A 12,375-nucleotide genomic window follows, 5' to 3' on the forward strand; every position below is an offset into this window, starting at 1 on the left:
TGTTATAACCCCAATTGCAGTGTGAAATCTGAGAGATCATTGGCAGTTCTGCATTATTTAACCCTGCCTGTGACAACCTTTGGGACTAATTGTTGCTTTGAGGTTTTAATAAGGAGCAGGGCGAATGTCTTGAGGAAGGAAGGGAGGTCACCAGAGCTGGACTAACTAACAGGACCATGATGTGGAAATGCCAGCATTGGACTGGGGTGAGCACAGTACGAAGTCTTACAACACCAGGTTAAAGTCCAACAGGTTTGTTTCGATGTCACTAGCTTTCGGAGCGCTGCTCCTTCCTCAGGTGAATGAAGAGGTATGTTCCAGAAACATATGTACAGACAGATTCAAAGATGCCAAACTGGGGACCATCATGCCAAAGAAGACCAGGGTGAATAATCCAGGATTTGAACTTGGAAGGGGGGGGGGGGGCAGTTAAACTTTGCAGAAATCTCCCACAGCCCTCATGAGTCAATCTGGATTTGAATAATTAATAAATAATCTTCATTAGTGTCACAAGTAGGCTTACATTAACACTGCAATGAAGTTACTGTGAAAATCCCCTCGTCGCCACATTCCGGCACCTGTTCGGGTCACAGAGGGAGAATTCCGAATGTCCAATTTACCTAACAAGGACTTGTGGGAGGAAACCCACGCAGACACGGGGAGAATGTGCAAACTCTGCGCAGACAGCGATGCCAAGCCGGGAATCGAACCCGGGACCCTGGAGCTGTGAAGCAACAGGGCTAACCACGCCGTTCAATAGTCATTCCTTGCTCCACAATCCCAACAAAACTATAAGCTCCCCCCACCATTCAAGGTAACACAGTGGACAATGCACCCTTTAGCTCTGGAAAAGACCTCAAAGCAAATATTTTTTGGGTTCCTGGGACGAGCATTCTCCTTTGTCTACTGCAGATACATTTATCTAACGTGCTTCTTGATGTGTGTGGTGGGTATTTGATTTTATGTTCTGTTCAGTCTCCAATGAATGCAACTAATGTAACTATTTTGAATATCTAACACAACAATTCCACTTTGGGAATGTGGCATTGTGTGATGCTTCATTTGTCACAGTGTAACAAGTTGTTAAACAATGTCTTGGAACCTTGTAACAAGAGAAAAAAAACCTGTTGAACAATTTATTTTTTAGCAGAAGTAACTTTGGAGGCTTTAATTCAGTAAATCTCCATCAGAACCAGGAATATAAGCAGCAATTATTAACAATCTGTGAATAACCAGTGGTAGTATGTGTCTCTGTCAAACATTGCAGACAGGGAGTTTGTGCATCCTCAAACTGCGGGACTTGAAGTCAAACCCAAACAGAAAACACCCTTTGACATTAAACACAGAAATAAGTTGCATGGTTTTCTTGATGTTTTATGCCTTGATATGGCACACCTTATTTCATTACCTTTTTCTCTTCTGGGTTGCAATTGCTGATTTGCATGGCTTTTAATGAGTAGTTCTCATCAGGTTATCATTGCTGTTTGCGGCTGGTATTGAGATAATAAGTTCCTGATTTCTCTTGATATGGAATTTGAGACAAGAATGCAATGTAATACTAGAAATGCATGTCGCCGTAGTGTATACATGTGTCTTTCATTTTGTTCTAGATTGCACTCCTCATATCTGTACTGAAATGTAATCTTGAAGTGCTGCGGTCTTATCTACCTGAAACTTTACAAATACTTTCCAATTTGTGCAGTTTCCTCAAGCAAATAGGCTATAATAGTGGCCCTCTTTGCTTAACAGTTGGGTTTTTGTGGCCTGTTACTTTCTCCCTTCTGTTTCCCTAGCTTATCATAGATTATCGTAGAATTTACAGTGCAGAAGGAGGCCATTCGGCCCATCGGGTCTGCATCGGCTCTTGGAATGAGCACCCTACCCAAGGTCCACACCTCCACCCTATCCCTATAACCCAGTAACCCCACCCAACACTAAGGGCAATTTTGGACACTAAGGGCAATTTAGCGTGGCCAATCCACCTAACCTGCACGTCTTTGGACTGTGGGAGGAAACCGGAGCACCCGGAGGAAACCCACGCAGACACGGGGAGAATGTGCAGACTCCGCATAGACAGTGACCCAGCGGGGAATCGAACCTGGGACCCTGGAGCTGTGAAGCAATTGTGCTATCCACAATGCTACCATGCTGCCCTTTAAATGCATCGCTTACCCTTTAATGCATCAACCATTCACTGGCCATTTCTTGGGGTGGCACTATCACTATCTGTTTACTGTTTGGGTACGGAATTTTCTGCTGAATCCCCTATTGAATTTGTTAGTGACCATCTTTATTTTTCCAGGCAATAAACCAGAAACTTTGAAGCACCCAAACCTGTCTTGGGGCTAGCTGGTATAGCTAGCTGGCGTTACTGACTTGTATTCCAGGAGCGGAACTAATCTTTGAGAGTACAAAGGTAGCTGAGCATCTGTGTTGCAGACTACTTTATGGGTGGCATGGTGTCACAGTGGGTAGCACTGCTGCCTCAGCACCAAGGACCCGCGTTCGATCCAGTCCACACTGTCTGTGTGGAGTTTGCACGTTCTTCCTGTGTTACATTTTGAAATACCGAAAGTCCGACACTACCACAATTCTGAGGAGATTTATAGTATTCAACTTGGACTGATTTTTAAAAAAAAAAAAAAAAAAAAAAATTTTTTTTTAAGAGTACCCAATTAATTTTTTTCCCAATTAAGGGGCAATTTAGCTCCACCTACCCTGCACGTCTTTGGGTTGTGGGATTGAGACCCACGCAGACACGAGGAGAATGTACAAACGCCACACACAGATAGTGACCCGGGGCCGGGATCGAACCCGGGTCCTCGGCTCCGTGAGGCAGCAGTGCTAACCACCGTGCTGCCCCTCAACTTGGACCAGAAATGGCGCAGCTCTTGCCGAGGAATCAACAGAAAGACGTGCCGTTAGGTGAATTAGACATTCTGAATTCTCCCTCAGTGTACAGGCGCCGGAATGTGGCGACTAGGGGCTTTTCACAGTAACTCCATTGCAGTGTTAATGTAAACCTACTTGCGACACCAATAAAGATTATTATTATTAATAAAATTGAGTGTAAGGAATAAAACTCAAAATTGTAAATGTTGATTTGCATCAATTTGATATGAATCCTTCCACGTTTTATTCTGTTTTGTAGAATTTAACAACAGCCTGAAAGATGTTGTTTCACCTCTTCCCATGTGAAACATGAGGCTCACTGAGTCGGTCTGAATAATTCAACCAGCTCCTGATTAAAATTCATTTGCACTGGCGGTGCCTTTTTTTTTCAAACAAGATTAAGTTCCTGTAAATGCAGCAGCACAAAAACCTGGCTGCCGTGAATTCATTTGGTTAACAGGTTGCACCAGTTCCAAAGGAATCTTTCTCTCTCCCCCCCCCCCCCCCCGTTTATTTGTTTTTCGTGAGAAGTTAGCATTCACCCGGACATCTCCTTGCAGTGGTTGATGTTTGTGGAGCAGTGGTTGATGTTTGTGGAGCATGTGGTGACATTGACTTCACTGTTACTCCTTTTTGAAATTTTGATTGAGCCAGCGCCAGCTAATGACCTGTGAATATTTCTGTCGGCAGTGGGGATGAGGGGCACAATTCTATGGATTACTTGGGGTGAGTGATGTGTTTTAACTGTGATGGGAGCCATCCCCTAATGAAATCACATGGTTAATGTGTGAAACCAGGAAGAGCATGATTTTGTGTGCTTGTGCTAATTTTGTACATTGAATTGGAATGTTAGGATATAATCCACTATAATAAGCACTGGCTGATTTAGAGAGAGGATGTGTGGTTACAACTTGGAAGAATCATGTGACTGCATTTGTGTCCTTGTCTAAAGTTGTCATTAATCCCTGTAGTCATAATTTAAGATTGTATGGCATGTGTATGGCGTGTGTGTGTGGCGTGTATTTTGGGTGACTAACAAGGACGTACAGAGAGACCTTGTGGTCCATGTGCATCGATTCTTAAAGGCATAAGGACAGGTAGATATGGTGGTTCAGAAGGCATATGGAATACTTGCCTTTATCAGCTGAGGCATGGAATATGAGGCATGGAGGCAGCACGGTAGCATTGTGGATAGCACAATTGCTTCACAGCTCCAGGGTCCCAGATTCGATTCCGGCTTGGGTCACTATCTGTGAAGAGTCTGCACATCCTCCCTGTGTGTGTGTGGGTTTCCTCCGGGTGCTCCGGTTTCCTCCCACACTCCAAAGATGTGCAGGTTAGGTGGATTGGCCATGATAAATTGCCCTTAGTGTCCAAAATTGCCCTTAGTGTTGGGTGGGGTTACTGGGTTATGGGGATAGGGTGGAGGTGTTGACCTTGGGGAGGGTGCTCTTTCCAAGAGCCGGTGCAGACTCGATGGGCCGAATGGCCTCCTGCACTGTAAATTCTATGATAATAAGAGCAGGGTGGTTATGATGGAGCTGTATAAAACACTGGTTAGGCCACAGTTAGAGTACTGTGTGCAGTTCTGGTCGCCACATTATAGGAAAGATGTGATTGAACTAAAGACAGTGCAGAGGAGATTCACCAGGATGTTGCCTGGGTAAGAGTGTTTCAGCTGTGAAGAGAGACTGGTTTTCCTTAGAGCAGAGAAGGCTGAGGGGGGGACCTGATTGAGGTGTAGAAAATTATGAGGAACATAGGGTGGATAGGAAGGAATATTTCCCCTTCGAGAGGTTAATAACCAGGGGCATAGATTTAAGGTAAGGGGCAGAATGTTTAGAGGGGGTTTGAGAAAATACAGAGGGTGGTGGGAGTCTGGAACTCGCTGCCTGAAAGGATGGTAGAGACCGGAACCCGCACAACATTTAAGTAGCATTTAGAAGAGCAATTGAAACACCACAGCACACAAGGCTATGACAAAGTGGGTGGCATGGTAGCACAGTGGTTAGCACAATTGCTTCACAGCTCCAGGGTCCCAGGTTCGATTCCGGCTTGGGTCACTGTATGTGTGGAGTCTGCACATCCTCCCCGTGTCTGCGTGGGTTTCCTCCGGGTGCTCCGGTTTCCTCCCACAGTCCAAAGATGTGCAGGTTAGGTGGATTGGCCATGATAAATTGCCCTTAGTGTCCAAAATTGCCCTTAGTGTTGGGTGGGGTTACTGGGTTATGGGGATAGGGTGGAGGTGTGGACGGGTAGGGTGCTCTTTCCAAGAGCTGGTGCAGACTCGATGGGCCGAATGGCCTCCTTCTGCACTGTGAATTCTATGACATCTAAAGTGCTGGGAAATGGGATTAGAATAGATAGGCGCTGGATGGCCGCGCAGACATTTAAAACATTTTTAGAGCATCCAATTATTTTTTCCCAATTAAGGGGCGTGGCCAATCCACCTACCCTGCACATCTTTGGGTTGTGGGGGTGAAACCCACGCAGACACGGGGAGAATGTGCAACCTCCACACTGACAGTGACCCAGAGCCGGGATCGAACCTGGGACCGTGGTGCCGAGAAGCAGCAGTGCTAACCACTGTGCCGCCTGCTGGCGCAGACCTGTCGTGCCGAAGGGCCTCTTTCTGTGCTGTAAAACTCTATGACTATGTTTAATGAATCCCACACCATCCATTTGTGTTGTCCACAACTTAATTATTCACCTCCCAAGAACGATTAAATATGGGTGCAACTTGCCAAAGGAGAGGTGGAATTTCTGTCTCCACGACTTCTACCTTATCCATAAAAGTGTTGTTAAAAAGAAATCTTTTGAATGGTATGCCAAGTGAACGTTTCAGCTTTGTGAAGACGGGAAGCTGCAGGTACGTTTCATTCTTGGTTACTGTTGAGCAGGGGAACGTGAACTCTCTCTGACCCTACTGTCCAAAGTTTCACTTGTTAAGAGCGGGCAGGAACCTTCATTAGAAATTGATGGTGTCAAGATGCAATTCGAGCAGTTGTACTGCAGCCTGTGTGCAGAGATCAAGCTGCACCATCACCTCTTTCCACGTGGCTTCCGTGACAGCTTTGCTTGATGTTTGCGCTAATACTGAGCTAATCCCGATGGCGAGTGTGGCCACAAATAGGAGGAGGTCCGAGTACTTTCGGTTGCACCGAGGGACGAGACAGGGGTGTCCCCTGTCCCCCCTGCTCGTCGCACTGGCGATTGAACCCCTGACTATGGCACTGAGAGAGTCGAGGAACTGGAGGGGGTTGGTGCGGGGTGGGGAGGAGCATAGGGTGTCGCTTTATGCGGACGACCTGTTGCTGTATGTGGCGGACCCGGTGGGAGGAATGCCAGAGGTAATGAGGATGCTTAGGGAATTCGGGGACTTTTCGGGGTACAAGCTCAATATGGGGAAGAGCGAGCTGTTCGTAGTTCAGCTAGGGGACCAGGAGAGGGGGATTGGCGAGCTCCCACTAAAAAGGGCGGAGAGGAGTTTCAGATATTTGGGGGTCCAGGTGGCCAGGAGCTGGGGGGCCCTGCATAGGCTTAACTTTACAAGGCTGGTGGAGCAAATGGAGGAGGAGTTCAAGAGGTGGGACGCGTTGCCGCTGTCCTTGGCGGGTAGGGTGCAGTCAATCAAAATGACGGTGCTCCCAAGGTTTTTGTTCCTGTTCCAGTGCCTCCCCGTCTTTATCCCGAAGGCTTTTTTCAGGCGGGTTAACAGGAGTATAATGGGGTTTGTGTGGGCGCGAGGGACTCCGAGGGTGAGAAGGGTGTTCCTGGAGCGGAGTAGAGATAGGGGGGGGGCTGGCGCTGCCCAAACTCTGTGGGTACTACTGGGCCGCCAATGCGACAATGGTGCGCAAGTGGGTGATGGAGGGGGAGGGGGCTGCATGGAAGAGGCTGGAGACGGCGTCCTGTGTGAGTACGAGTCTGGGGGCGCTGGCAACGGCACCGCTGCCGCTCCCTCCAAGGAGGTATACCACGAGCCCGGTGGTGGTGGCGGCCCTCAAAATCTGGGGGCAGTGGAGGCGGCATAGGGGGGAAGTTAGGGCCTCGGCGTGGACCCCATTACGGGGGAACCACCGGTTCGCCCCAGGAAGTACAGGTGGAGGGTTTTCGGGGTGGCGCAGGGCAGGCATACGAAAGTTGGGGGACCTGTTTGTGGACGGGAAGTTCGCGAGCTTGGGTGAGCTGGAGGAGAAGTACGGGCTCCCCCTGGGGAACACCTTCAGGGCACTTACAGGTAAGGGCGTTTGCCAGACGGTAGGTGGTGGAATTCCCACGGCTACTGCCACACACAGTACAGGACAGGGTGTTCTCGGGGGTGGGGGGGGGGGGGGAGTGGGGAAGATCTCGGAAACTTACCAGGTGATGCAGGAGGAGGAGGAGGCCTCGGTGGTGGAGTTGAAAGGTAAGTGGGAGGAGGAGTTGGGAGAGGAGATCGAAGAGGGGACGTGGGCAGATGCCCTTGGGAGGGTGAACTCTTCCTCTTCGTGCGCGAGGCTCAGCCTCATACAGTTTAAGGTGCTGCACAGGGCACACATGACCGGGACAAGGATGAGCAGGTTCTTTGGGGGTGAGGACAGGTGTGTTAGGTGCTCAGGGAGCCCAGCAAATCACACCCATATGTTCTGGGCATGCCTAGTGCTGGAGGAATTTTGGAAGGGCGTAGCGAGGACGGTGTCGAGGGTGGTAGGATCCAGGGTCAAACCAGGCTGAGGGCTCGCAATATTTGGGGTGGCAGAGGAGCCGGGAGTGCAGGAGGCGAAAGAGGCCGGAATTCTGGCCTTTGCGTCCCTGGTAGTCCGGTGAAGGATTCTCCTTCATTGGAAAGATATGAGGCCCCCAAGCGTGGAATCCTGGATCAGCGATATGGCAGGGTTCATTAAATTGGAGAGGGTGAAATTTGCCTTGAGAGGGTCGGTACAAGGGTTCTTTAGGCGGTGGCAACTGTTCTTAGAATTTCTGGCAGAACGATAGACATTGGTCAATGGCAGCAGCAGCTCGGGGGGTGGGGGGGGGGGGGGGGGTGGTTTACTTTATTTTTGTTTATGTTATTTACACTGAAGGGTCTGAGGGGGTGTATATACCTGTTGTCTTAAGTCGGGGTGTTAATGTTAATTTATTATTTAGGTACAGGGGGGGGGGAGGGGTTTGGGGGGTTGCTTTTTTAGATTGTGTTTTGTACTTAACCCTGTTGGGTTCTTTTTTCTTTCTCATTTTGTTATTGATATTTTATGAAAACCTTTAATAAATTATTTTTTTTTAAAAATACTGAGCTAATATTGGTCCTCCAATATTAAACATGCGGTGTGAGGGCGACTCACCCTATCCAGTACATCAGTGTCTTTATGTGGGTGAATTGCCTCCAACTGCGTGCAGTTTAGTGACACAAGACAAAGTGTGCTGCAAATGACTCCGTAGATGGAGAGAAAGATCGTAGAAATGAAACGATTGTTTTCCCCTCTCCCGATCTCTCTTTCCCCCCCCCCCCCCCCCCCCCCCCCCCCCCCACAGATGCTGCCTGACCTGCTGAGTGTTAACAGCATTTTAAAATTTTAATTTCCAATTTGTGGCATTATGGTTTGCTTTGTTCAATTACCGATTCTGACTCCAGCATTTTACGAATATTCAGATGCCTTTTTGATCCATCCCCAACACTTTCTCAGCAATATGCCGAAAGGTTCACTCTATCAGTGCTTTGTAAAGGTCAATAATCACATGCAAATCTTTTTTCCATGTTTAGAAATGGGCAGCCATTTGTGATATATTTGGTTCTGGTTTGCATTCTTTTCTATTCGTACTAAAACCCACCGTCAGTGGTATCAGTCTCCCTTACCCTGCCAGCTGGCCAGCATAGCTTGCAGTCGTTTCCAGATTTTATAATGCATACAATCCAAGAACCCTCTCCAGTATTGTTTTGAAATGCTCGAAATGGCAGGTCACCCAGATCGGATCTGTGTGAACTCCTAAATCTCTGGTTTCTCCCCCGCTGTCAATTGGTAGCAGACCTACCTCTGAATGGCACAGTTCTGGGTTCAAGTTGGACTGCAGGACCTGAACACAACAATGAAGGCTGACACTCCAGTGCAGTATCGAGGGAGTGCTGCACTGCCTCTCAGGGGCGACAGTGACGCAGTGGTATTATCACTGCTCTAGTAATCCAGAGACCCAGCTCTGGAGACCCGGGAGCGAATCCCACCATGGCAGATGGTGGAAATCAAATCCAACAAAATCTGGAATTAAAAGTCTTAATTGGGGCCACGAAATGATTGTCGATTGTTGTAAAAACCCATCTGGGAAGGAAATCTGCCGTCCTTACCCGGTCTGACCTACATGTGACTCCAGACCCACAGCAATCTGGATGACTCTCAGATATCCCTCTGAAATGGCCGAGCAAACCACTCCGTTCAAGGGCAATTAGGGATGGGCAACTAAGGCTGGCCTTTGAACGAATAGGAAACAAAGTTAAACTTAAGCCTTTCATTAGCCCTCGAGGGTAAAAGATTGCATGAAGCTACTTTGAAGAAGAGCAGGGGGAGTTCTCCCCGGTGTCCTGACCAATATTTATCGCTCCATCAACATCATAAAAAGCAACCTATTATCTGGGTCATTATCACATTGCTGTTTGTGGAATCTTGCTGTGCAAATTGGTTGCTGCATTACAACAGTGACTACACTTCAGAAAATACTTCATCAGCTGTAAGCACACTTTGAGACGCCTGATGGTTGTGAGAAGTGCTCGATAAATGCAGTCTTTCTGCTTTTTCCCTCGTCGCCACTCTCTGAGCTCTGCCACTTTTCAGTGCAGCTCGCTATTTGCTATTAATTTTCCCAGCTTTCATCCGTTTTATATGAACGTCCTATTAACGGCCTTCTGAGAATCCACATAGGTTTGGCCCACTGGTGTGTGCAGATTAATTTGCCCCTGTCTGAAAGATTCCAGTTGGGTTATCTGGTATGAACATTGCTTGTAACATCATACTGCCTAACCTTCCAGCACCATCACCGTCCTCCTGCAGGTAGCAGGCCACTGGCAGTGAGGGCCCCGTTCATCGGACACCCCTCTCCCCGTCCTTCGACAGTGTTAGCTGCCATTGCTGTAGAAAATGTTTTCGACACCATACAGTGACACACCAGGAGTAAGCCAACCAATCCATGAAATATATAAACACTGTACAAAATTCCTGCTGCCCCTAATTATGAACATCAATGCTTTCAATAATATTGAAATATTATTCCATACATTGACCTCTAATATACTGCTACATATTCCCCCTCTTGTGAATATTAGGCTAATTGCTTTATCATGCCTGGTGCCTTTTTAAAATGGAGTTCTGCATTCGATCCCTTCCAACCCCAGCCTGCAGTCCCCATTAACAGTGGCTTTGTGTTGTGTCAGTCGAAATGAGCTTTCATCCTTGAAGCAGGAAAACATGCCACGGGGAAATGGTTAACTGGTGCTGGAGGAAGTATATATTTATTTTGTTCTTAACAAAATCAGCTGCCTTGCGTGGCCTCAGCAAGCCATTGCTCTGCTGTTTTAATTCTGTAGTGTTAAGTTCTATTGGTAAGTCGACAGTATTCTGTTGTAAGAATGAACTGTTCAAAGCAAAATTGCTTTTTGGTACGTCTCGTATTAAAATTGATATTAGATTTCTTGAGTGCTGCTAAACAGCCATTGCAGCATTGGCAGTGACTTCAATTCCATTTCATTATTCATGTGGGGGTGGGGGGGGGGGGGGGGGGGGGCGGTGGAGAAAGCTTTCTCCTGTATATTGTTCAGCCCAAGAACAGTTATTGTGTGGCTCAGGCAACTGCACCATGCTCAAGTATGTCTGTTTATCATTGCAAGCTATGATCTTGTGTGGCCTGGCGGGCAGTGGTACTAAGTTCCTCCTCAAAGCTGCATTTATACTGGATCAGCACTGCCAGATGTTGATGCCTGGGTCTTGGGCAGCTGGCTGCCACTGGAAGAGACGCCAGAGAGGACGGCTCGCCTTGTTAACTGGGCCTTCCTGGCCGACCAGATTGAGTGAAACTGTCAGATGAATGTGCAGGTTACAGCCAGCTGTACTCGGCCTGTGCACCAGGAGGCAGTGGTGCCACTTCTAGTCTTGCAGCATGCCAAGCACCTTCAGTATTGGGCGGCACAGTGGTTAGCACTGTTGCCTCACTGCGCCGAGGACCTGGGTTCGATCCCGGCCCCGGGTCACTGTCCGTGTGGAGTTTGCACAATCTCCCCGTTTCTGCGTGGGTCTCACCCCCACAACCCAAAGGTGTGCTGGGTAGGTGGATTGGCCACGCTAAATTGACCATTAATTGGGAAAGAAAAGTATATAAAAATATATTATTGCAAGCACGTGACAGACATTTAGTGCTTGAATGAATCTGTGTCTCACCTGAACTTCTTTGTGTCAGTTCTGCAATGCTCTGTTTTCAAGAATGTGCTTGTTTCAGTTTGTGCCTGCACTGTCTGGCCCTGCTATCATTGTGGAGCTTAAAACTGTGCTCGGGCCTTTTCTGATCCAGAGCACGGATAAAATTCTTCGAGGCCTGGAAAGGGTAAATGCGAGAAGGATGTGTCCCCCTGGCTGGAACATCTGGAACATGGGAGGTGCAATCTCAGGGTATGGTGTCGGCCATTTTGGACAGAGATGAGGAGAAATCTCTTCACACGAAAGGGTTGTGAATCTTTGGAATTCTCTAGTCCAGAGGATTGCTGTGGATGTTCAAGCTAGCTCTTGCTGGATTCTTGGGCATGAAGGAATTGAGGGAAGTGAAGTTGATGTACAAGACCAGCCATTGCATTGGCACAACAGCAGAAGGGGCTGAATGTATTTCGAGGAGGATCTCTCTCGATCATCTCATTTCGAGGATGATGATACCGAAGACTTTCTCAGCGTTCCTCCTGTTCCACTTTGGCTGACAGTTCTGATGGAAGTTCCCAGACCTGAAACATGGGGCGGAATTCTCCCATTTTGTGGCTGGGAGCGGGTGGCTCCGGTGCTGCCTGTCCTGCTGACCAGAATAGTGGGATCCCACCTCAGATTCTGCATTTGGAACCTCAGTAATTATGCACAAGTGGGTTCCCCTCCGCCTCTCCTGGCACTCCAGCTGATTCGTCCGTCTATCCTCAGCTGATTGGTTTGAAGGTCCTGGTGCCACATGTACATGCCAGTCCAGCACACTCCTCACTCTCTCCAGTCCACCTGTCTTTGCCAGACCGTACAGGACGTCAACATCCCAGAGAGAAAAGGAGAGGGCCTCAAGAAGTCTGTTCCCCAACTCAACCACCCTCTCCCGAGCCCATCACCTGCGAAGTGCCCCACTTCGACCTCTGCCCATTGCCCCTGGAGTCTCCAGCCATTCCAGTAAACAATGTAGTGTGCCTTTGATCCCCTTGTGTGTGAGCTTTTCACGCAGCCTTGTCAGGGTCCAGCTTCCACCCCCTGGGTCTTCCCTCTGCCTTCCATTGTTCACCTT

General features: G+C 48.2%; 1 protein-coding gene across 3 annotated transcripts in view; it reads left to right on the forward strand.

The window, feature by feature from the left end:
- LOC140405419 (5'-AMP-activated protein kinase subunit gamma-1) overlaps positions 1–12,375 on the forward strand; it is a 90,214-nt gene that overhangs the window by 249 nt on the left and 77,590 nt on the right. The window lies entirely within an intron of this gene.

The sequence above is a fragment of the Scyliorhinus torazame genome, chromosome X, assembly GCF_047496885.1.
Source record: "Scyliorhinus torazame isolate Kashiwa2021f chromosome X, sScyTor2.1, whole genome shotgun sequence".
Classification (NCBI taxonomy): domain Eukaryota; kingdom Metazoa; phylum Chordata; class Chondrichthyes; order Carcharhiniformes; family Scyliorhinidae; genus Scyliorhinus; species Scyliorhinus torazame.